The sequence below is a fragment of the Benincasa hispida genome, chromosome 1 (genome assembly GCF_027475165.1).
Source record: "Benincasa hispida cultivar pf3 chromosome 1, pf3_genome.v1.1, whole genome shotgun sequence".
Lineage (NCBI taxonomy): Eukaryota > Viridiplantae > Streptophyta > Magnoliopsida > Cucurbitales > Cucurbitaceae > Benincasa > Benincasa hispida.
The window spans coordinates 89,930,117-89,953,127 of record NC_143478.1 but is presented as its reverse complement, the minus strand read 5'-3'; the positions used below and the strand labels follow the sequence as shown (position 1 = coordinate 89,953,127).

General features: G+C 37.0%; 1 long non-coding RNA gene across 1 annotated transcript; it reads right to left on the bottom strand.

Moving 5' to 3' along the window:
- Positions 1 to 18,971: 18,971 nt before the first annotated feature.
- LOC150038827 (uncharacterized) lies at positions 18,972 to 21,227 on the bottom strand. The gene is made up of 2 exons (XR_016524515.1): positions 20,968 to 21,227; positions 18,972 to 20,861 (listed from the first exon to the last, which is right to left on the bottom strand). It is a non-coding gene; the product is annotated as an uncharacterized LOC150038827 (long non-coding RNA).
- Positions 21,228 to 23,011: the final 1,784 nt, after the last annotated feature.

The window sequence follows — 23,011 nt, the reverse complement described above, 5'->3', positions numbered from 1 at the left end:
AATCTCCGGGTCGTAATTCGCTAAAGATTGAGAGTCTGCAAAAAAATCAAAAAAATTATTGTTAGCACACTATTTTGCCGAAGTCTCCGACAACGGCGCCAAAAACTTAATGCTTAATTTTTATGAAGTAAATTATGGATGTTATACGATGATGAAATTGCGTTGTGCACTCAAGTTTTCTCAGCGGAATCCAAGTGTAAATTCCACTGAGTTTCCTGGTAAGTCCAGGGTCGAACTCAGGGACTTGTGAAAATAGATTGCGATGGTAATTTTTATGAAAACTTTGCGATAACCGGTAACTCAATTAATTGTGGGTTTTTTGTTGATTGTGTTAATGAAAATAAACAAATGCGGCGAATTTGAGAAAAGTCAGTTGTGTGATAGATGCACTAAGTATACGGATGAACGGATTGAGAAGATCTTTAGCTAGCGTTACTTAGGAATGCGTCAAACTATGCGATCATGCTACAACCATGCATAGCAAGTCATTTTCCAATGCAAATGCGATGCTCCTAAGTCTAGGACACATGTGTTGAGTGCAAAAGTGTCCATAGAGCTTATCCCTAAGTCTCTACTCTTTTCCTATGCGATGGTTCAAAATGCATAAAGGCAAGGTGACCACATAAAATCATACCCTATTTCTAGGATGCATGCGATGCGTTGATAACAAATAGTGCTTATTCCTAAGCTCCTATCTCTTGATTATGCGTTCTAACCTGACTCTTCCGAGCCTAAATTCTAATCTGACCTTCCCAAGCCTAGATCCTGTCCTTAGACTACCCTCCCGAGTATCTCTAATGGATGAATGAAGCATATATAATACAAGACAATCGCATAGAATGAAGATTCCCTAGTTGTGCTAGCTAAATGCTTCTCAACTCATTCAACTTATTTAGCTACTCATGCATAAATAATAGAGAGTGAACAGATATAGAGAAGGAAATTCCATTTTTATAAATGAGTTTGAGTACAAAATAATAATGGAAGATAAAGGTAGAGAGTCTGGTAGCAATTCCTTGCTGACCGAGGCTTTTACACTGTCAATCTCTATTCAGTTCCAAAGATGTTCCTGCTTCCGCAAGCATCAACCCTCTCTTTGTCCTCGAAGTTTTTGGCGCTCTCCCAAGCTTACCGGAACGATCTATCAGCACCACATTCCTCTCTCGCGTCCGCCTTAAAACGGAAGGGAAACTATGAACAAAGACGTGCGAACTGAAGTATGAAATTTTGAACTGCTGAATGGTGAACCCCTCTTCTGAAGGATGCCCTTGGTATTTATAGAACATCTAGGGTGAAAGTCGGCTTCTCTCTCATGATTGCACAGATGAGACTGCTTTAATTCCTGACTGATGCGCTGAATATTTGTCATCAAAAAGCTGAATGTACTTATGATTGCTATCGACTGTCAACTTAATTCGGATTCGACTGTCATCAGCTTTCTATTCCATCACGATAAATTAGCCTTTCACCCAGATGCACCCACCATGTTGCGCTGACCAAGTTGCGGCAATCCTTCTCGTGCGAATATTTGCGAACACAATCATCACAAATCCTTATGGTGAAGTTGCTCTCGACCAATGATTTCCTATGATCGCAATTCTTGCATTGCGTCAACGCATATTCTGCATAAAAACACAAAAATCAACTGTTCCTATGCGGTGAACGTATGTGACCGTAATATTATGAAATTTATGCTTGATGGACGCAATTTAACATGTTTTATCAACGCAAGCCAATATTGTTTAAGAACTTAGCACTATGATAACGTGCATTTCTTCCCGTTATCAATAACATGTAAGAATTAGGATCACATCGTATGTAGCACTTTACAACTCCTTGTAACAACTACAGAGTAGGCTGCATCCAATGGTGTTACCAGAATAAGGTACCCAACCTTATTCATGTACCATAGATCATTTTGACTATTTACTCGATCCTGATTCACTCTTATGTCTCCACATAAAACTCAAATACTCATATAATAGTCATAGGTCTTAGTTTATTGGATTTAAATTTTCATACAGTTTATGAAATCAATAATAAATATATTGATTATAGAAAATATTTATCATTTTACAAACTGCAAGTTTTAGGACATAAAACGCAACAATACTCCCACTTGGACTAAAACTCCAGTGGATCAATATATACAAATATATACAATGTTGAGTTTACATGGAAAGAATAAAATGTACAAATACAATAAACTAGGGCATTACAATACCCATAAATTATCTCCCACTTGCCCTAATGAAACAAAACTCATAGACCTAGTCCTACTAGGCGACCCTCAAACATTTTAACCGAGAGGGCCTTCGTAAATGGATCAGCTAAGTTGTCTTGAGAAGCAATCTGGGTGACGATTACGTCTCCTCTGTGTACAATCTCCTTGATGAGATGGTACTTCCGCTCGATATGCTTTCCTCTTTTACGGCTTCGTGGTTCCTTTGAATTTGCAATTGCTCCATTATTGTCACAATAGAGAGTGATAGACAGGTGCATATTAGAAACTACTTCCAGATCTGTCAGGAACTTTCTGAGCCATACTGCTTCTTTTGCTGCTTCGCTTGCAGCTACATACTCAGCTTCCATTGTGGAGTCCGCAATACAACTCTGCTTGATGCTTCTTCACACAACTGCTCCTCCGTTTAGAGTGAATACTGACCTCAAAGTTGATTTCCTCGAATCAATACCAGTCTGAAAGTCAGAATCAGTGTATCCAGTAAGGATTTAATCCATAGCACCATATACGAGCATATAATCTCTCGTTCTCCGAAGATACTTGAGATGTTTTTAACAGCAGTCCAATGGTCATGACTAGGATCGAACTGAAATCTGCTGACAATTCCTACGACATAGCATAGATCGAGACAAGTACACAACATTGCATACATTAAACTTCTAACTGCAGATGCATATGGAATTCGATTCATCTCTTCAACCTCCTGAGGTGTCTTAGGACTCTGTTCCTTAGACAGATGACTTCCATGTTTGAAAGGTAAAAATCCTTTTTTGAAATTTTGCATTTTATACCTAGACAACATCTTGTCTACATAAGATGCTTGAGATAATGCCAATGTTCTGTTCTGGCGATTTCGAACTATTTGGATTCCCAGAACATACCGTGCTTCTCCCAAATCTTTCATTTGGAATTAAGAAGCCAACTATCTCTTAACGTCAACTAGATGTTCTACCTCATTCTCAATAAGTAGAATATCATCAACATACAACACCAGAAAAGCGACAGTTTTGTTGACGATTTTCTTGTATACACAAGGTTTGTCAACATTTTGTTCAAAGCCATAAGATTTGATCGCAGCGTCAAACTTCATATTCCAGGATCTAGAAGCTTGTTTTAATCTATAAATGGATCGATTAAGCTTGCAAATCCTTTGCTTTTGACCCTGCTGTATAAACCCTTATGGTTGAGACATATAGATACTCTCTTCAAGATAGCCGTTCAGAAAAGCTATCTTGACATCCATTTGCCATATTTCATAATCATAAAATGTGGCTATGGACAAGAGTATTCTAATAGACTTTATCATGGTAACTAGAGAGAAGATTTCTTCAAAATCTACCCCCTCCTTTTGGGTAAACCCTTTTGCCATAAGTCTAGCTTTGTAGGTTGTACCTTACTAGCTTGGTCTCGTTTTCTCTTGTAGATCCACTTGTAACCGATGGGCTTTACCCTACAAGATCCCAGACAGAATTGAAATACATAGATTCAATTTCAAGATCCATGGCTTTAATCCATTGGTCTTTGTCCACATCATTCATTGCTTGATTAAAGGACAATGAATCCTCTAAACCATCATCTGGTATAATGAGTTGGGTTTCAGTTAAACCCATGTATCAGTTAGGCTGTTGCATAACCCTCCCACTACGATGAGGCATTCTCAACTCTTGAGAATGATGTGGAGTATCAGTTTCATCAACTCCTCTTGTTGATGGACCTGCGCTATCAACAACTCTTGTTGAAGGACCTGTTCGATCAACAACTCTTGTTGATGCATTTGTTGTTTCTCTGGACATTTCTTGTATTACTAGCTTACTGCGAGGTTGATGGTTCTTTATATAATCTTCCTCCAGGAAGGTTGCATTTTTCGACACAAATACCTTGTCTTCCTGAGGATCATAAAAGAAACCACCTTTTGTTTCTTTTGGATAGCCTACAAATAGGCACACTTTTGAACGGTGTTCTAAATTTCTAGGATTTTGCACCAACACATGTGCTGGACAACTCCAAATCCTGAAGTGACGTAAATTTCCTTTATGTCCCATCTAGAGCTCGTAAGGCATTTCAGAATACTTTTCGAGGGAACTATGTTCAAAATATATACCGAATCCCAATTGCGTGTACCCAAAAAGAATTTGGTAATTGAGCGTAACTCATCATGGAACGAACCATGTCCAACAAGGTTCTGTTTTTCCTTTCTGCCACACTGTTATGTTGTGGTGTGCTAGGGGCTGTGAGTTGAGACTGAATTCCATGTTCTATCAAATAGTTCTGAAATTCTATGTCCATATACTCACCACCTCGGTCTGATCGAAGCGTTTTAATCTTTTTACCAAATTGGTTTTCAACCTCAGCCTTATACTCTTTGAACTTTTCAAAAGTTTTAGACTTTTGACACATTAGGTAAACATGGCCATACCTGAAATAATCATCTATAAAATTGATGAAATAGTCATACCCTCCCCTAGCTTTAACATTCAGAGGCCCACAAAGGTCTGAATGAATCAGCTCTAGGGGTTCTTTGGCTCTAAGACCTTTTCCAGAAAAAGATATTTTTGTCATTTTTACCCTTGAGAAAGGACTCACATGGTTGTAATAAACTGTCTTCCAGCTTATTTAGATGATCGTTATTAACCAATCTCTCAATCCCGTTGAGATTTATGTGACCCAGTCTCAAGTGCCAAAGATAGACATTTGGAGAAATCTTCCTCTTCTTATGAGTCCCAACAGTTTTAAACATCTTTATGCTCAAAATAGCTTTGACCTCGGTTGGTTTTAACATGTACAAGTTATTTTCTAGCTTTGCAGAGCAAATATGTTTTTTTTTCTCATTTTGATGAACACTTTCGAAATAAACTTTATGATTTTGTTCTAGCAAACAAGAAACAGATATTAGATTCCTTTTCAGAGAAGGAATATAATATAAAATTTTCAAATAAATGTACTTATCTCCTATAAATAACTTCATATCTCCCACTGCTTTGGCTAAAACAATCTCCTCATCTACATAATTCATAATTTCATATGAGTTGGGAGATAGAGGACAATCCTCTATTAAAACTCTTTTGGTGTAATCAACCGCTAGTAATTTGTTTGTTGATTTAATTTTACTGTTATGTACATTGGAAGCGAGTATTCTAGAATTCGGCATGTTGATAAAATTAAAACAAATTCTAATTAGCAAATTGTAACTAAATCCAAGATCAAGTTTTAGCAAAAGTTATAATGTACCTATAACTATTATTTATTTGCAACAATATTTTAGTGAGTCAGAATATGTGCTACCGCGGGGCAGTAAGATACTCCTTCATTAAAAAAAATAATTTTGACCAAACACTATCCCTGGAATAACTTTTATTCCTATTTTCTCTGGAATAACTCTTATTCCTATAGTCGTTTAGTTATCGTTTTCAGTCAAGATCTTTACTAACAACTTAGTAATTCTTGTAAGTATGACTTGCCATTTTCAGATCTTATAGAACAGTATGAACTTGCCTCCGAAATAGAAGACAATATCCAAGACGGTACTATAAAACCCTATTCATTTTACTGAAGTCTAGGTTTTTCTGAATCCTATGTTACAACCTTCCATAGGGATAGCCATCACTAAACGACTAGCAAAGGGCGACTTAAAGCTAACCAGCAGGCACAACATAGGAATCTCACGATTCAGACTAATGGAGGAGACCGTAGGATATATTGACACATATCCATCACCCACTTACTATGAACTACTTCATTCGTTTACTTTGATATTGACTCATACAAAACACTCTCCGTAGGGAGGCCACTTCCAGGGTGACACAAAGCGTCATATGAATCTCATGGTGTAAATTATGTGGAGATGTGGCAGTTGAAATCTATTTATTATAAAAGACTAGGTTATTAAACTGAAGTTTTCCAATAACTCTATCATATAGAAGTTATTAAACTGCCACTGATGTGTTCTATTCTGGGTAGATTTATACTTAGGTTCTTTTCGACTAATAAAACAACCCCAAGTCTATGTGCTTTATCCAAGTATAACTCTTATAATTGGATTTTTACCTATGATGTCTAGGTGATAAACCATTTTATTACCTCACATCACTCTCGTATGCTTATAAAACCGATTACCAATGCTATTCAGCCATAATCCCTAGGTAGAAAGTGTTCTATAAACCGCCAACTTAAGTACCCCCAGCCTTAGACAGGATTATATACCGGTTGAGTTTGTAACCTAGGTTTTATAAGTTTTAATAGTTAAAACAAGTGGTCAACCTACGTGAGCATGTAGCTGTTGATTATGGATTTTAAATGTCTAACCCAATTTTATAACAACTTATAAAAACTTTAGACATGCTAAACATCCATACATACATGAGACATTCAATATTTAATATAACATCTATATTAAATACAAGAAACCCTAACATGCATACTATATATTATAACAATTATAACATACTTTCAATGCATGTAACATGCTTCCTATGGTGGGATTTTAAATCTAAATGGCATACTATATGCACATACAAGATTTATTTAATTATAACATACATCAAATGCATAAATAATTAAACACAGACTGATATGGTTTTAGTTTTGACAAAAACAAGCAAATAGAAGCCTAACTATTACAATTAGCTTCAAAACCATCTTTGAACCGCTCAAACCGAACCCAAGCACCTTGAACCGGACTGGATGAGTCTGAATCGGACCATCAAAGTCTGAACCGAACCAGCCAAAAACACTTTGAGGCTAAACCGGATTGGACCTTGAGAAAACCGGTCGAACTGACTACTCTCGGTCCAACCTTAAAGTCTTGCAAAGGCCGATTGTGTAGCGCTGAAGGCAATCGTCTAGCTCCATCGCCTTGTGTTGTGAAGAACTACACGATCGCTTAATGTTTGCCTTAACTAAATGATCATTTAGCTTTATCGCATAGAACTACACGATCGCTTAGTGTTTGCCGAAGCTAAACGATCGCTTAGCTCTATCGTATAGAACTACACAATCGTTCAACTTCATCGCTTAGCTCTATCGTATAAAACTAAACGATCGCTTAACATCATCGCCTAGCGCTTCATGTCATCATTTAGTATCCGTCGTAGCTAAACGATCGCTTAGCTCCATCGTATAGAACATCATCGTGTCATTTAGCTTTTCGTCTACACGATTGCTTAGCTCCGCATCTAAACGATCGCTCAGCACTATCGTGTAGCACTTCATCGCATCACTTAGCACGTATCGTAGCTAAACGATCGTGTAGTACCATCATATAGTAAATTCAACGTATTATTTAGTTCCCACACCAAAACTAAACGATCGCTTAGTGCTATCGTATAGCAAATTGAATGCATCGTTTAGCTCCCACAGGTACACGATCGTCTAGCGTTCAACATCACAACGACCAACGCCCATTGCTATACGATCGTCTAGCTTTTCTTCACATCGTGTAGCATTTGGAGCTAGATGATCACTTAGCAACTGAACCTTAACAATGATTTTGAGCAGAAGCTGAAAAACTAGAATAGCAGTTCGGCCTCCTGCACTTGTTTCTTCAATTACATCTTAATTTCAACTCTAATGACTCCAAATAAATTACAGACTCTTGCTAACACATAAAAGCTCATCAAACAAGAGCCAATTACAAATTTAAATAAGAAATTACAGAGAATTAAGATACCAAAACTCAAAAAACCATATCAGTGTATCAATTTCATATTTCTCATATAAAACACCCACCAAACCAAAGTTAAACCGAATTGAATGCTTATATGAAGCTCTGATATCAATTGTAGAATTGTATCAGCAACAACGGAAGCACAACGACCATCTAAGCACTTTAATTCACTAATTTTGGCAAAATATAAAGCATGCTCTTGCAGAAAACAAGTGAGTTTCATGACACACCTCTTGTAGAACTTCTTCAAAACTCATTCTCTAGCTGCTATCTTCTCCAAATCCTTTTGCAGACCACCTCAAGATCTTCCCCACTATTCTCTTGGTGCTTTAGATTGAGTTGTGGGACTCAAAACAAGCTTGAATCAAGGGATGAAGAAGAAAAACTCACATAAGTAATCTTGGTGAAGAACCCTTACTTCAACTCGAATTTTTCTAAAAAAACTCTATAGATTGCATGCCCGATTTTCACTCCAATCTCTTCACTATATTGCAGATCAACATGCAAAGGAGAGAGTTGCATGAGTTTCAGCTCATGCTTGGAGAAGACAAGGCAAAGTTGAATGCATTTTATGTGAGCAACTTGAAAGATGGATAATGGAAAACAAGCTTTTTCCATTTTTGTGTTCTGTTTTCTTTTTTCAATTTTATCTCAAAAATAAAAAGTTGATTTTAAAATTCATTTTGATTTTAAAACTGAAAAATAAAATTAATTTCATAAATTAATTTTAAATAAAACTTAATTAATTTAATATCAAATATTAAATTAATTTTTACACCTATCCATCTTTATATATTTAAATCATATTTAAATATATAAATTCTCCTATTCTGTTTAATTCTCAAATTAAACATGTGATTATATCTCATATAATTACTAATTCCCTTAATTCTAATTTGAACATTTCAAATTAACTTATCATGCTATTCTAGAACTAGTCCATTTCGAGCCAATAGGGGGACCTCGCGGACCTACAGATCATGGGCTCCAACGATCCGAGATTAATTGACTAAACTCATTAGACCAGATTAATCCTCATTTTTTAACTAATGGGTCACTCCACTAAAGCCCATAGTTGCACTCCCCTCACTATAGATATATTATGTCCACATGATTTAACCATAATCAGCAAGTCGACCTTTCACAGGTTGTTCGTAATAACGGTTGGGTCAAATATCTGTTTTACCCCCAAGATTACGTCTTATTTCTCAAGTCCCTACTGATCCTCTCATAAACAATTGGTTTATGATCCAATCACTAAACCAAACTCTTTCAGCCCAGTGAGATGGTGAGGCCCCTTGTTCAAGACCTGGATTTAGTACTTGAGAGAACAACCTTTCTCCTATCCCTAAATTGGGATAGGTGTAAACTCCATCTTGTACCCTATGTCCCCAGCTATCTATTCAGTCTTACTCCTGAAATGGGAGTCTTATTGAGTCGGCACTGTTGAGCTAACTCTCACCTATGCAAATCTAAGGAAAATCCCGAATAAACAGAAGTTCATAGTTAGGTCAGGATTAAGATCGAGTTACCTAGGTCATCTAGGTGAAATAGTCAGTCTTATACAGTAAACAACGTTATAAAGTAAGAGTGGCTTATTTCTTGGTTCTGATCTTATGCAAACTCATTGCATCCAGTACAAATTTTTAAGCTTGATCGGACACCTCAACTCCGCATGTCATAACATGTACGAATTAGGATCACATTGTATGTAGCACTTTACAACTATTTGTAACAACTACAGAGTAGGCCGCATCCAATGGTGTTACCAGAATAAGGTACCCAACCTTATTCATGTACCATAGATCATTTTGACTATTTACTCGAACCTGATCCACTCTTATGTCTCTACATAAAGTTCAAGTACTCATATAATAGTCATGGGTCTTAGTTTATTGGATTTAGACATTCATACAATTTATGAAATCAATAATAAATATATTGATTATAGAAAATATTTATCATTTTACAAATTGCGAGTTTTAGGACATAAAACCCAACAATCCTCATGTCAATACATGAACGAATCTGGATCAATTCGTTTGTAGTATCTTTACAACAACTTGTAACAGCTATAGAGTAGGCCGCATCCAATAGTGTTACCAGAATAAGTTACCCAATCTTAATCATGTATTATAGATCATTTTAGTTATTTACTCGAACTTGATCAATCTCTATGTCTTTACATAAAGTTCAAGTATTCATATGATAGCCATGGATCTTAGTTTATTGGATTTAGACTTTTACGTATGCAATTTATAGAACCAATAATAAGTTTATTGATTATAGATTATGTTTATCTTTTACAAACTGCGAGTTATAGGACATAAAACCCAACATCAACACACGCTGCCTTCAACGCACAAGCTCACGACCATCACTCATCTCTTGAACGCATGCGCTAGTTCATCGCCTAGCCTTGCACCAACGCCTAGACAGCCACCTTGCCTTGTGTCTTCTCTTGCCAACGTCTAGCACATTCTTGCCGCATACTCACTAACCTCTCATGCCCTTGGCTGCTGCACACCTTGTCAACGCATAGGTCACATGCGCCCATCAAGACCATCTTAGTGTGCGCAACTTCAATGCCTAGCTCCCACACACTCGACCACACTTAGCCTCCTCAAGAGCTCGTCTATCCTCTAAGAGCAAAACCAATGTATAAGGCAACTCTATGGAAACACTTAGCCAAATTTTTCCCTTGCTTAAGCTAACTCAAAATTCATCCGAGAGCCATGCTTTACAACTTAACCTTTCCTTCTTTTCTTCCTTATTCCTTACCTAATTTCCCTACAATTTGACATTAACTCATAAGTTAACCCATTTAACAAACAAACATATCAATGATCATATTCAAGTACGAAAAGTAGGTTTTGGGATTCACAATTACCTCCCCCTTAAGAAATTTTGCCCTCAAAATTTGCTACAAACAAACATATCAATGATCATATTCTAGAGTTAGTGCATTCTTTATGGTCCGATGAATGTGCTAGCTAGGGGAGACTATGAATACTTCATCACTTTTACTGATGATTATTCAAGGTATGGGTACATTTATTTAATGCAACATAAGTCTAAATCCTTTAGAAAGTTCAAAGAGTTCAAGGCTGAAGTTGAAAAAGCATTAAGTAAAACGATTAAAACACTTTGATCTGATCGAGGTGGAGAGTTTTTGAATTCTGAGTTCCAGAACTATTTGATAGAACATGGAATCATTTCCCAACTCTCAACACCTAGTACACCTCAGCAAAATGGTGTATCAAAGAGGAGAAATCGAACCCTATTGGACATGGTTTGGTCGATGATGAGTTACGCTTCCTTACCGGGCTCGTTTTGAGGTTTTGCAGTAGAGACTGCAGCAGCTTACATCCTGAACTGTGTTCCCTCCAAGAGTGTTGCCAGAACACTTTTGGAGTTGTAGAACAGGCGTAAAACTAATTTGTGTCACTTCCATATCTGGGGTTTCCAACACATGTGCTTGAGGCTAATCCTAAGAAATTGGAATCATGTTCGAAGTCATGCCTATTTGTAGGCTACCTCAAATGGACACGAGGGGGTTGCTTTTATGATCCTAAGGAAAACAAGGTGTTTGTATCAACAAACACTACTTTTCTTGAGGAGGATCTTATAAGGGAACACAGTCCTAGAAGCAAAATCGTGTTGAATGAGGTTTCCAAAGAAACTACTGAAACTTCAACAAGAGTTGTTGAAGAGCCTGCTACCTCAACAAGAGTTGTCGATGTGAGTTCATCTAGTAGGTCAAATCCACCTCAAGAGTTAAGGGAACCTCGACATAGTGGGAGGGTTGCAAACCCACCTGTTCACTATATGGGTTTAACTGAAATCCTAGCTATGGTAACTGATGGCGAGGTTGAGGATCTGTTGTCTTATAAGAAGGCAATGGAGAATGTTAACAGAGATGAATGGGTCAAAGCCATGGATCTCGAGATGAAGTCTATGTACTTCAACTCAGTTTGGGATCTTGTAGATCAACCTGATGGGGTTACACCTATAGGTTGTAAATGGATCTACAAGAGGAAATGGGGTGCCAATGGGAAGGTACAAACCTTCAAAGCTAGACTTGTGGCAAAGGGTTATACCCAGGTAAAGGGAGTCGACTATGAGGAGACTTTCTCGCCTGTTGCCATGCTGAAGTCTATCCGCATCCTCTTATCCATTGCCACATATTATGACTATGAGATATGACAAATGGATATCAAGACTATTTTTCTGAATGGCAATCTTGAGAAGACCATTTATATGGTGCAACCCAAGGGATTCATAGCCTAAGGTCAAGATCAAAAGGTTTGCAAGCTGAATCGGTCCATTTATGGACTAAAACGGGCATCTTAATCTTGGAACATAAGGTTTGATACTGGGATCAAATCTTATAGCTTTGACCAAAACGTTGATTTTCCTTGTGTCTACAAGAAAATCATCAACAGCTCAGTAGTTTTCCTAGTGTTGTACGTAGACGATATTCTATTAATTGGGAATGATGTAGGCTTACTGACTTCAGTTAAGAACTGGCTAGCGACCCAATTCCAAATGAAAGATTTAGAAGAAGCTCAGTTTGTTCTTGGGATTCAGATCTTTTGGGATCGAAAGAACAAAATACTAGCACTATCTTAGACATCGTACATTGACAAGATGTTGATCAAGTACTCGATGCAGAACTCTAAGAGGGGCCTATTGCCTTTTTGGTACAAAGTTATTTTGTCTAAGGAAAAGTTTCCTAAAACACCTCAAGAGGTTGAGGAAATGAGACGGGTTCCCTATGCATCTGTCGTAGGCCGTTTGATGTATGCGATGTTATGTACTAGACCTTGCATCTACTATGCTGTGGGGATAGTCAGTAGATATCAGTCTAATCCAGGAGCCATCAAGAACATCCTCAAGTATCTTCGGAGAAAGAGGGACTACATGCTTGTGTATGGTTATAAGGATTTGATACTTACAGGATACACGGACTCTAATTTTCAGACTGATAAGAATTCTCGGAAATCCACTTCAGGATCGCTGTTTACTCTTAGTGGAGGGGCTGTAGTGCAGCGAAGCACCAAGCAGGGGTGCATCGCTGACTCCACCATGGAGGTCGAGTATGTAGTGGCTTGTGAAGCTGCTAAGGAGGCTGTTTGGCTTAGGAAGTTCCTGATTGATCTGAAAGTTATTCCAAACGTGTCTAGGCTCATCACCCTATATTGTGATAATAGTGGTGCTGTGGCAAATTCCCGTGAGCATTGGAGTCATAAGTGCGGCAAGCACATTGAACGAAAATACCATCTCATCCGAATGATTGTGCATCGAGGGGACGTGATTGTCATGAAGATAACTTTGGAGCACAACGTTGCTGATCCATTTACGAAGGCTCTCATGGTTACAATGTTTGAGGGTCACCTACAGATTATGGGTCTACAGGACAGACCATGGCTGAACTAGGGCAAGTGGGAGATGTTGTACTGGGCGCTTGTGCCCTAATTTATTGTTTTGTGTACTTGTAATGTGATTATCTTATACACCCCACTAGCTTTAGGACAAGTGTGAGATTGTTGGGGTTGATACCCTAAATCTCGTAGGGTCTTGGTTTGTAAACATTTGTATGAACAAACACTTTGTGATTTATAATATATGATATTTTATTCACTTTAGTCTATAAAATATGAGATATTTTAGTTGCATTAACTAGAAACCAATAAACAAAGATCCCTGGTTATCGTTGTAACTTAAGCATGTATGTGGAAACATACAAGTGAATCGTGCTATAAGTGATAACCTAAATGGTCTGTAGTATATGGATAAAGGAGGGATACCTTATCCTTGTGACACTACGAGTATCACCCGCTTTGTAGGTGTTACAAATGTTGTAAAGTGCTACAAATGATCTGATCCTGACCATTCATGTATTAGACATGCGAGCGGGGATACTCTATACAAAGGAGTTTGTATAAGACCGGACCATGAAATGTTTAGTCTCGTTATATAACGTCATTCATAATCGAGACTTTCATTTCACTAGGATGACCATAGGTAACATGACCTTAATCCTGAGTGAGTTGTGAACTCCTGCCTATGAAGACGGTCCTTTGATTTGCATGGGCGAGAGTAGCCAGATCGCCAACTCAACAAGCCTACCATTTTTGGGATTCGTCTGATTAGAGAGCTAAGAACTCAACTACACAAGATGAAATTCACTTCTTCCCCGATGCAGGGGTAAGTAGATAAATTACTCCCTTAAGAATTGATTTCGGGGCTTGAAATATGTGGCGCCACACCTTCTCATGGCCGGAGAAGAGTTTAGTCATAGTGGAACTATGATCTATGGTTCATTAGAGGAATCAGTGGTATTTAAGGAGTTAGATGTAACTACAGGGGCAAAACGATAAATTGGCCCAGCTATATTGACGAGCGATTTGTGAAGGATCATCGTATTGTTGATTGGTTATATCTAATGGACACAAAAATATATCTGTAGTGCGAAAAGTGCAACTATCGATCTTTAGTGGAGTGTCCGGCAGTTAACAAATGGTGGATATCGTGATTAAAGAGTTTAGTCAATTATTCATGTATCGTTGGAGTTTCAAGCTACACGTATATAAGATCCCCTTGGCAGCTCAATGGATTCAAGTTGAGAATCAGTTTTTAGGTTAGTTTGAAATGTTCAAATTAACAAAAGGGAATTTGATTATATATGATATAATTAAATTAATTCAATTATATATGATATAATTGATATAATATATTTGATACATTATTTGATTGGAGGAATTAATATAAATATGATTTATATTAAATGCTATAAAAAGAGAAAAATAACTATGGTTTATATGTTGCATATGATGCAATATTAAAACTATAGGTTATAAATATAATATGATAAGTTAGTTATTGTATTTATTTATAAATGATTAATTATAAGATAATTAATTTTCTTTTTCTCCAATAACCTCCTTAGTGGATGGTTATACACGGTTTTATGGTAACTGTGAGATAAAAAGAAAAACAATTTTCCAAATCATTTAATCGATACATCTCACATATTCATTATCGAGTAAAAGGAGTTTTACTACACGATAGCCTTAGAGAGTCTAGACGATCGAGGGTCGAGTCTATGCGATAGACTTATATCCTCTACACGATATTTCTGTTCATCACTCGATCGTTCTTCCTCCTCCATTCCTCCATCCCTCTATCCAAAATCATACAGAGCCCACAACTCCTAGATTCTCACACCGAGAATACCAAGGTAAACTTGTGGTTGTGTCGAGTTCTATTCGAGGATTGAAGATCGAGTTTTACTCGCTAGTGATTGAGGAAGTTCCAGTTGCTCGTTGCGTTCGTGCTTGTTTGCTGAGTTGCTGAACGATCGAGGGAAATACATGAAGAAAGGGTTCTTCAAAGGTATTGTCTTCTCGATCTCTTGTAATTTTGTTAAGAAACATGTTGTAATTTATCTTTGATGCATAATCGTTTATGTAAGATTGCAAATGTTTGAGTTCTTTCACAATGGAGTTTCAACGATCTACTTCTGCTCGCATGTTCTCTAGTTTTAGAGTTCTTTCATACCTGATCACCAACTTCAAACTCTTTCTCTTATCCACATATCAGCACTACTCTTTTTCCTGTCCCGAGCTGTTTTAAGATTCTCTCTGATAAGCTTAACATTATCAGATGTCTGCTGAACGAGTTTTGGGCCTAGCAACTTCCTTTCACCTACCTCATTCCAACATACTGGAGTCCTACACGGTCTTCCATACAGAGCCTCGTATGGAGTCATTCTGATACTCGAATGATAATTGTTGTTGTACGCAAATTCAATCAACGATAGATTCATATCCCAACTACCTTTAAACTGCAAAAAACATGCTCTCAACATGTCCTTCAATGTCTGTATCGTCCACTCTGATTGTCCATCCGTCTGTGGATGAAAAGTTGTACTAGAATACAACTTGATACCCATAGCCTTCTATAAACTAGGCCAGAACTTTGATGTAAACCTTGAATCTCGATCTGATACTATCGAAACTGGAGCCCCAAACTGGCTCACTATTCTGTCAACATACAACTTTGCTAGTCTGTCTAGGGTAAAAGTAATCTTAACTGATAGAAACTTAGCTGTCTTTGTCAATCCATCAACAATCACCCAAATGTCGTCATAACCTGCTAGCGTCCTAGGAAAACCAAACAAGAAATCCATCATAACATGCTCCCACTTCCACTCTGCTACTGGGAGTGGATTAAGTAATCCTGCTAACCTCTGCCGCTTAAGTTTACTGCTGTCATACTGGACATCTGTCAACATACTCTGCTATTTCTCTTTTTATAATAGGCCATCAGTATAACTTCTTCAATGTTCTATACATCTTCGTACTACCTGGATGCATAGTGTAAGTTGAACTATGCAAAGTGCCTCTTCTAGAATCGCTTTCTTAAGTGCTAAGGCTTTAGGTACGCATACCCTGCTTCCTTGAGTAGCACCCCATCTGTTCTTAACTGATAATCAGTCTTCAGACCTTTACCCACCTCTTCGGCGCTACCCTTCGGAGATCTAAATCTCCTAACTGTTCATGTAAAATGTCACCAACTAAGGTAGATTGTACCTGGAATGAAGCTAATAAACCTCCTGACTGGCTAACTACTAGAGCTGCCTTTACACTTCATAACTCATGCAACAACATTCCTCTTACTGAACAAATAACAGCCTTAGCTGTTTCTGATTGTCTGCTAAGAGCATCTGCCACCATGTTCGCTTTACCTGGGTGATACTCAATCGTATAGTCATAGTCCTTGATCAACTCGATCCATCTTCTCTATCTCATATTCAATTCTTTCTGATCAAAGATATGCTTAAGACTCTTATGATCAGTGAATATATGACAATGCTCACCAAACAGGTAATGTCTCCACAGCTTCAAGGCCAAAACCATCGCTGCTAGCTCACGACCATGTGTAGGATAGTTGCACTCATGCTTCTTCACGACCAAAGCAAGGCAAAAGTTGCAGATGAAGGAAAATATTTCTACTGCAACGAAGACATGCACTGAAAATGAAACTGTCCAAAATACCTTCCTGAGAAGAAAGCTGAGAAAGCAAAACAAGGTAAATATGATTTACTCTTTGTTGAAACATGTTAATGATGGAACATAAAAAAACGTATGCACAGTGGAAGCGATGAAATCGACAACGTTCTAATTACAATAAAAACAAAAATAAGCATGCAAAAGGGATAGAAAATACAACCTTTAAAGACTCCACCACTATCTTCCTCTCCCGAGCTTGATCGACACCATCAACGGTAAATCCCGCTATTCTTCGATTGAAGAACACGGTTATGGGATTGTTTTGTTAGTGAAAATAAGAGAATTTCACTATAGAAAGAAGAAGAGTAAAGAGAAAAGAGGTGGTGGAAAATTATAGGTCAAAAGTTGAGGAAGCATTAGTCTTGCAAATTTCAAAAACAAAGCCTTTTGTAGAGAAAACGCATATAAAATCCCATTTTACATGTCTTTCACCTCAAACTCCACTAGCATGTAATCTCTAGGTGTTAAGCTTGGGAAAAGCCACTTCAAAGTCCACTTAGTTAGTGAGAAAATCCAACCATTGGATTTTTTCACTAACTAATTTTTTTATTAAAAAATGAAATATAATTTTCAAATTTTGGAATTATTTAATAAAAAAATTCAATTAAATAAAATAAAAAAATTAATATCATATATTAAATTATTTAAGACACCTAGCTTTGATTAATCACATTAATCAAGTTTAAAAAATACTTTCATGCTAATGATCAAGTATACTTTAAAAAATAATTAATTAATAAATTCATTATTTAATTGTAAATTATATCACATATAAAATACAATTTTCCCTAAGGACCGAATTTGAACATTTCAAATTCTTACTTCACCTAGTTCTTCAATTTTGTCCGTATTGAGCTAGCAAGGAGAACTGATGAACCTACAGATCATGGGCTCCAACGATCCGAGACTAACCGGTCAAACTCTTTAACCTAGTTAATCAACATTCGTTAACTAATAGGACTGTACACTATAGCTTGTAGTTGTACTCCCCTCACTGTATATATATTATGTGTCTATTTGATATAACCATCATCAATAAGTTGATCCTGCACAGGTTATTCGTAACCTCAAATAGGTCAAATACCGAAATACCCCTGAGTTACATCTTTTCTCCTTAAGTACCACTGCCCTTCTAATGAACAATTAATTTAAGATCATAAACACTAAATCCATTCCCTCTCAGGCCAACGAGAGGATGAGGCCTTTTGTTCAAGATTCGGGATCAGCCCTTAAGGGAACAATCTTTCTACTATCCCTAAAATGGGTAGAAGTGAATTCCATCTTGCAAATTCTATATCCCCAGCCATCTACCCGGTCTTATCCCTGAAATGGGAGGCATATTGAGCAGCAACACTGGGCTTACTCTCACCTATGAAGATCAAGGGACAATCGCGAATAAACATGAGTTCATAGACAGCTCAAGATTCAGATCAAGTTATCTAGGTCATCAAGAAGTGAAATTAATCAGTGTTAACAGTAAACTAATATGTAACAGAGATTATTTCGTAGTCTGTCTTACACAATCTCATCGTGTAGAATACCCCTGCTCATATGCCTCTACATGAATGAACTGATCACATCGTTTTTACAACATTTGTAACAATCATAAAGCGGGCCGTATTCAATAGTATCTCCAGAAATAGGTACCCAATCTAATCCAAGTACTATAGGTGGTTTAGGTTATTTTACTCGAACTTGATCAAGTTTATGTCTCCACATAAAGTCCAAGTATTCATGACAATAGCAAAGGGTTCATAGTTTATAGGATTTAGAGTTATTAAACAAGCTTTGCATCGAATTAAACCACATGCTCCACCGCTTGTGCGGGCTCCCGTAAATTCCTTTGAGTTTCATTCTTGCGAACGTACTCCCCAGGCGGGATACTTAACGCGTTAGCTATAGCACTGCACGGGTCGATACGCACAGCACCTAGTATCCATCGTTTACGGCTAGGACTACTGGGGTATCTAATCCTATTCGCTCCCCTAGATTTCGTCTCTCAGTGTCAGTGTCGGCCCAGCAGAGTGCTTTCGCCGTTGGTGTTCTTTCCGATCTCTACGCATTTCACCGCTCCACCGAAAATTCCCTCTGCCCCTACCGTACTCCATCTTGGTAGTTTCCACCGCCTGTCCAGGGTTGAGCCCTGGGATTTGACGGCGGACTTAAAAAGCCACCTACAGACGCTTTACGCCCAATCATTCCGAATAACGCTTGCATCCTCTGTATTACTGCGGCTGCTGGCACAGAGTTAGCCGATGCTTATTCCCCAGATACCGTCATTGTTTCTTCTCCGGGAAAAGAAGTTCACGACCCGTAGGCCTTCTACCTCCACGCGACATTGCTCCGTCAGGCTTTCGCCCATTGTGGGGAATTCAACAACACTTGTCTGAATAAACTTCATATATGTTTACTGTTTACAAAACTACGAGTTTTAGGACATACAACCCAACAGTTAAGTGGAAAATTAAGTCATACCTAAAAAGGGTAAAAGTTTCCCTAAAAGAATAATTCGATATGAAAGACCTTGAGGAAACTAAAAGGATTTTGGGAATTGAGATCTGTAGAAAAAGGACAAAAAAACCTCTAATCATCGGTCAAAGCAATTACTGCAGCAAAATCCTTAAAAAAATCAGCATGTCAGATGTTAAACCAGTGTATATTCCATTGGCTAATCACTTTAAACTATCCTATGCTAATTCTCCTCAAGTAGAAGAGATAGACCCCAACGATTATAAGTAAAAAATACTTTACTCACAAGTGGTAGGCAGTCACATGTATCTGAGGATTTCAACCAGACTTGACCTATCATATTCAACTAGCCTAGTGAGTAGGTATATGACAAACCTTGGGAAAAGACACTGGGAAACTTCAAAATGGATTCTAAGATTCCTAAAAGATACACAAGAAGCTGGTATAATATACAAATCCAACCACACTAATAATAATGAAATCTATGGATTTGTTGACTAAGACTATGTAGGTGATTTGGATAAATAAAGGTCCTTAAGTGGCTATTTATTCCTATTAAGAGAAAATATACTTAGTTGGAAGGTAACTCTTCAACCAGTAGTAGCCTTATCATCTATCAAGACTGAGTATATTGCCCTCTCAGAAGCAACCAAAGAAGGAATTTGGCTTATAGGCTTACTAGATGACTATGGAATCCATTGAAAATCAGTAAAGATATATTATGATAATCAATCAGCAGAAATCAACAATATCATAGCAGGAGAAAACACAAACATCAAATTCCATTTCATCAGAGAACAAATTGAGAAAGGAGAAATCAAAGTTCTAAAGGTACACACCTCTGATATGCCACTGACATGATGACAAACCATTGACCCAAATGAAATTTAAAAAAATGCCTTAGGTTGATTGGTTTTACAGAATCTGAGTAAATCAGAACAAGAAGAAGATAAGAGCAGACAAATATCAACACTGATTATTTCTTTCAAGGTGGGATATTTGAAGAAAAACAACGTTTATGCTTTAGTTTTTGAAACAAAAATCGGTTATATTCTGTTGTAAAATAGTTGAAGCAAGTATCAACTATAAAAAGTCAATTAAAACAATAGAGCCATAAAGATTAGAAATCAGTGAGTGCAGCTGAGAGTAAAAAAAACTTATCTAATTTCTTTTGTAATCTTCTGCAAGAAGCAAAATTAAAGTTGTTCTTATCTTCTCCATGGATGTAGGTCCAATCGATGAACCACGTAAACTCTGAGTGTCTTTCTTCTTCTTCTTCTCTTCTTTCCCTTGTCTAATTTGAGTATAGTTCTTCGCTAATGTCTTCGATCGCTTCTGCACTCTCAAACCCTAGCAGAGCTCTCTCAATTTCATTATGATTTTGGGAAGTATCTTTAAGTTGGTCTGATCCCTGCATGCAAAAGAGAGTAATAGTGTTAAATCTCAGCTGTGAGGTGTTTAGCTTTCGATAAAACACGTGTATTCCATTACAAATTTGGAGAGAAAAAATCACTAACCTGAGTTTTCTTGACGTTAATGAGAAGCTCCCTATGAATAAAATAGGCCTATTTCAAAAGCTTGGTGGCTTTAAGAACATGTTCCCTAATCATTTTTGAAGCGTTTGAAATTCTTCCAATGTACTGCCCCATCAAATCGTCAAAAGCAAGAATGAAGGGGTCGAAAACTGCATCCTTGTTACTCTCCAGTCCATCGGTACCACCGAGCCGGAGTCTAGTGGACCTCAAGCTGAACCACAGCTGACCCTAGTCACAGAATCAACTAATTTTTTTAATGAAAAATATATTATATATATCCTTTTTAAAAAGTAAATATGATTGAGAAAAAATATACAAATATTAGAAAATAGGATAAAATCGTTTACGCTCAATCAACCACCAAAGCGACAATGGCATAGTCTTTTCCTGCACCTTCTCCCTAATAGAGCTCGACTCTTTTGACCATTTGGTTTAAACAAATTTCCTTTCCCATCTTCATTTTGCTCGATGAAGTCTCTTTGTTCATTCTCTAAATTTTAGTGCAAACTCTCTTGTGACTATTTCTTTCTTCTTTGCCTAATGATCATGTGAGCTAGGGTTTTCAGGGGAGAGCCACAAATTTTCCTTAACTGAGGATGACAAAGATTTAAGCTCCAATTTAGGAGGGTCAATCACATAATATTTTAAAGGTTGAATGATCTATCCTATATGATAGAGTAAACTAACATGCAACGGAAGAAATCAAAATCAATAAGTATTTTAATTATACTTAATTTGAGTTAAAAAAACATGCATTGAAACAAAATTTTAGAGAAAGGGTTTCAAGAACTACAATGTTTGATGGATCTCAGCAATACCAGCTTCTCTCCACGAATTGGGTCTTCAAAACAACATAGGACTACCACAAAGACCTTCTCTATTATTCTCTAACTTGAATTGAAAGGTGGAATCTCTGAATTTTAGCTGGATTTGAGTGAGTTCAAGAGAGGGTTTTCAGTTGGAGAGATTTTTCAGAATTTTCAGAAGAATTGAGTTTTGCATGCCCATTAATCTGAAAAATTGAACATTTTATATGTTTAATTCATGCAAGCACTTAGTATTAAAAATTGCATTAATGTTAATGTTTTGGTGTTCAATTTAGTGGATTAATCCAACAAAAGTTGGATTAAACCACTATCCATTATTTTTAATAAAACCAATTTTTCACACAAAAATTAAATTAAATTTGATTTTCATACAACCAATTTTAATTAAATTCAATTCTGAATTTCAATTTTGAAAAATGATTTATTTAAATAATTTAATTAATTAATTTAAATAATAATAATAATTTAATATTAAATATTAAATTAATTAAACACCTAATTAATACATGAATCCTATTCATGTAATTCAATATTTAAATATACTAATTTCTCTAATTTTCGTTTAATTTCAACTAAATTAAACGTTTCAATTATATCGAATACAATTGATCAAACCCTAAATTGAATTTAAACATTTCAAATTCAAAACCCTAATTTTGATTTGAATAATTCAAATCCGCTAAATTCACTAATTCAAGATAAATTTTACAAACTAGTAGAAAGACCTTATGGACCTATAGATCATGAGCTCCAACGATTTGAGATGAATTGGCCAAACTCTTTAGATCGAATTAATCAATATTCGTTAACTACCGAGACACACCACTATTTATAGATCTAACGTTCGACGCGTTAGTTCTTTTTTGAACCTCTGCCACTAAATGCGTGGTAAGTGAAATGGCAACATCAGCTTTGGATTTTCTCGAGGTAGATGCGTTGATGCGTTCATTCCACCTACCTTACATTGATCCCATTAGAATGCGTTGTCGTAGAGCCGTAGTCATTCAATGGCCACATTCGCTTAACACCGCAACTCTACATGATGACCACATTCACTTGACGAGCGCAACTCCCATGCGATGGACGCATACGGCTGATTACCGCAATATCCATGCATTGATCGATGCGTTTGCCTTTGTGATGGAGTGTTTCTCTACATGTGGTCGTCTATGCGATGGTCCGATTTCCACGTTTGCGTC